The sequence below is a fragment of the Frankliniella occidentalis genome, unplaced genomic scaffold (assembly GCF_000697945.3).
Source record: "Frankliniella occidentalis isolate FOCC.00 unplaced genomic scaffold, Focc_3.1 Scaffold2, whole genome shotgun sequence".
Taxonomy (NCBI): domain Eukaryota; kingdom Metazoa; phylum Arthropoda; class Insecta; order Thysanoptera; family Thripidae; genus Frankliniella; species Frankliniella occidentalis.
Window position 1 is genome coordinate 18,464 of NW_026267132.1, and position 4,374 is coordinate 22,837.

Consider the following 4,374-nt stretch of genomic DNA (forward strand, 5'->3'; position numbering starts at 1 on the left):
CCATCTTGTTCACTCACTAGTAAAACTATTTTTTTTTTGGGCCTCTGACAAACATAAGGTGGTTCAAAATGAGATTATTTGTGCAAATAGAGAGAAAGAATACACTAAGCTTTCAAAAACAATTTCAAACTTCAAAACTATTAGTCAGGGAAAATTAAAAGCTTGCTCTAGTTTGCAGTTAGTGTCCTCAGTCGAAGGATTTAAGAATTGCCACGTGTCATTCATTTATTTGTAATTACTTTATTGATACTTTATTTTTCTTATCTACACAGCGCCCTAGCGACAGAAAGCGGAAGGAAGCGAAGCAAGCTGCTGCAGGGACAGGCAACAACTGACGCACCATCACTAGAACAAATGAAGTAGATGAGTCATCAGCATACTATTGTTGTCGTTAAATACTGCGCTCCTAATGCCAATACGATTGAGTAGGACTCGCTTAGCTACATTACTGGCTCTGAGCAAGGGATGCGGCACTTGAGGAGAGCGAGAGGGGGGGGGGGGGGACACGACTATGCCCGCCGACTGCTCCTTGGAACCTCCACGTAATACTATATGGCTGACACGGTACAATTTACACCCCACGGGGTCACGGGGTTCGAACCCCACGGGGTTCGGGGGGTTCGAACCCTACGGGGTCCGTTCGTACCGCACTCGGGTACCCCGTACCTAGAAGGTATACCCGACGACATAAAATGTACCCCACCAGCTACCATTTCTACACCATACAACACGAACCCGACAGTGCGTGCTGGTATTTTTGGCTGGGTCCACCGTTCAGGTACATTTCGCCCCGAGGCCAACTCGCTCCGATTTTAGGGAGAGTTCCGGATGCAAGTTTTTTCCATCTCGCCCCAATCGGCAAAATTTTTAAAATCTCGCCCCATTCGAATTTAATGGCACTATCACTAAGCCACCTCTCCCCTCGGCCGCCCCACACTGCAAAAAATGGCAAAAAATGGCAAAATAAAACCTGTTTGGGTAATATTTGGTCATATTTTGGGCTATTTTGACCCATTTAGGGCACAATGTCTTTTAACTGGTCTCGGCTTGATGGGAATCGATTCTACGGTTCTAGGGACGTACCATACACACAGGTAGGATTGCTTAAAATGACCCTTGGGTACTTGTCTCACGCTGCCTGACTCGTAGGGCACCATTGGGCACCGTGAGAAAGGTACCCCATACTATTGGCTTTGAGTATTTTGAGCTACATGCGTGATCAAGGGGTCGATTCTCTACGCTACGCACTGTGAGAAAAGTACCGCATAATATTCGTTTTATGAATTCAGAGCTACAGATGTGATTCAGGAGTCAAATCGGGCTAAATTAGACCAACCGAGCTCCCAGTTAAAAGGCCGTCCCTCTAAATAAAACACTGCAAACCTATTCAAAAATTCATTCTAATAGGGTATTTCACCCAGTTTAAACCGGATCCAAAGAAGAACAGTAATGCTTCCTGAACTGTTTCCTCCTTGACGCTCATTGGCTAACGCGGACGAAGTTCGTGAACCCGCCACCAGGTCAGCGAGTGCCCTAGTGTCGGGTGCGAGAACTTCGTCCGCGTGAGCCAATGAGCGCCAGGGAGGAAACAGTTCAGGAAGCATTATTGTTCTTCTTTGGATCCGGTTTAAACTGGGTGAAATACCCTATTGGGGCGAATTGGGCATGAGGCGACTTGGGCATGGGGGTATCAGCGAACCGGGATTAATTCCGCGAGTGTTTGTGCAAAGTGCTGTGGTGATCGGCTTTTCTGTATACGATTGGTTGCAATTGTGAGTAGTATAGGTTACCCATTGTGACCGCCGCCATCTTGGTTACCCATTGTGACATGTTACCCATTGTAAAATCCGCCATTTTTCTTTATCGTTACCCATTGTAACATAGCCCTAACCTAGGGGCGCCTAACGCACCGCGAGGTCGCCGTCAAGGAGTCCGCCCGCCCGGGTGAGGTCGCCGTCGAGGAGGTCGCACCGCGCCCGCCCTATGGTTCCGCCCCTGCGACGGGTCACAACCCGCGAGGAGCCCGCCCCGCGCACCGGAGCCGCCGTGGCCGCGCACCGGTTAGAACGGGTGAGGTCGCCGTCAAGGAGTCCGCCCTTGCGACGGGTCGCAACCCGCGGGGTCGCACCAAAAGCGGCCCCGGGAAGAGGAGGAGGAGGGGCCAACTCTCAAGATACTACAAACTCGAGAGCGGGAGTTGAAACGATTCAAAACCAAATTTCGGGGAGGAAGCGATGCAAATCAGTGGTCTGGGAGACACTTTGCCATCCGAAGAGGTTATGGAGGGGATGTTTGACGCGGCGCTGCAGAGGCAGAGGGAGGCCGTCAATGCAAAAGACGATGACCGCGTCATCGTTGAGATTGAGAACTCAAATCAGGCATTTATGGCTCAAGGTGGCATGTCCAAGCGCGCCCGCCTTATGGTTCCGCCCCTGCGACGGGGCCGCCGGGGCCAGGTCGAGGAAGCCCGTGGCCCGCCGCCGCCCGCCCGGGGTGGTGGATTAGGTCAAAGCATTTCATAGATATTACAAAGATGAACATGACACCACCAAAGGAAACAGTGTGCCGTACGGCGACATGAGCACCGTTGACAGCAGAAAGCGGACGAGGTGAGGAGCTGGTCGTGTACAGCGGGCACATCAAGGTGCTCCACTAGTGCGACGAGTACATGCCCATGTACTTCTACAAGATTCTCCTGCGATCGCCCACCCGTCCCGTCCATGAACACACCGCTCAACCGAGCAGCTGCCGGACCACGTGGTGTTCACGGTGATGCACTACGTGGTGGAGGACGTGACGCCGTCCGGGCGCGCAGGCACACGCCGTGATCAGCCATACTGGGGTGCCCGACCATAGCTAGTTTAAACTTTTGCCGCGCCGATTGTTTTCGGGGGTGGGGTGTAGAGCGCGCTGCGCCCCGCGCCCCGCGCCCTCAGCCTCTCCGTGGCTTCAGTCAGTCGTAAGGAGGCGCCTAGCGTGGAGATCTACAGCTACAGCGTTCAACTTTCGATTGTGCGAGTGTGTGTGTGATAGAGATGTCTGAAAGCGACGAAGACGTCATGCAGCTTTGCGTGGGCGACTCGACCTACGAGTTTTTGGTGAGTAATATTTATATTTTTCCGTCTTAAACAATGATAGAGTCTGTGTGTGTTCGTTTCCTAACCTCAACCTCCCGGTCCATGACGACTCATGAATGTTAATATTTGAGATCGTTGAAGCGTGTGACACACGGGTGTCTTCTCCTCTGCTGTGCTCTCGTTAAGGTGCTGTTGTTAATGCGCTTAAAATCGTTCGAAAGAACCTAAATTCGTTGCATCACTCTTTCTCCCTTAGTTTTCCCTATAAACGCGTTTCGTCATAAGTTCTTTATGCCTGCAATGTGTATTTCGTTTGCGTTTGAACGTTCTGTTCAGACGCGAACGCGCTGTTCCAACGCGAACGCGTTGTTCGTTGTACAACGCTGAACAGTTTGTCATTCCCCTCGTTTCGGACGCAGCCTCCATTGGCGCGCTGCGCGGTGAGCGCAGCGAGCCAGCAGCTGTTTCGGATGCAGACCCTCTCCCCTCGTTTCGCACACAGCCTCCATTGACGCTCGGCGCGCTGAGCGCACCGGGGCGGCAGTTGTTTCGGATGCAAACTCTCTCCCCTCCCGCCGTGCGCGCCCAGGTCGCCGCTCGGCTCGGCGCTTGGCTCGCAGCTAGGGGGACGGCCCATAAACGTTTTTAATTTTTGAAGGAGTCAACCAAGGAGGATGAGGAGGTCGTGCCGACCACCCCGCCGCCGCCCTGCCCAGAGATGGAAGAATCCTGCAGCAGTAGCAGCTGCAAATGCAGCCAATGCAGCAGCAGCAGCAGCTGCAGCGACTGCACTGAGTGCAACGTCAAGGGCGCCGATTTTGATGTCTGTGGCGTTAGCTACACCCCCGCTACACCGCTCTGTTCACCCGCTGAGACTTCGGTGGGGGGGGGCAGCCAGGAACGCCACCATCATCATGTGCATCGGCAGTCGGCGAGGCGGTAGAGATGTGCGGGGCCAGCAACGACTCAGAGCTGGGTAATCCATATCAGATGTGCTGCGGGGCACCACACGACACGAGCGGTTGCAATTGCTCAGTAATGCTGGAGGCATCGTCCGACAACGCGGCGGATAACGTGTCGAAGGACCTCGAGCTCTCCACCACCACGGAGGAGGAAGATGTAAGTGCACATTTTAGGTCATAGTTGTGTGTGTGTGAAGGGGGGGGGGGGCGGTACTCGTCGAAGTGGCGCAGGGCCGGCATGGAGGGCAGCGCCAGGGTGGAGCTGACGGAGTATGCGTGGGCGGGACGGGCGGTACTCCTCGAGGTGGCGCAGGGCCGACAGGGAGGGCAGCGCC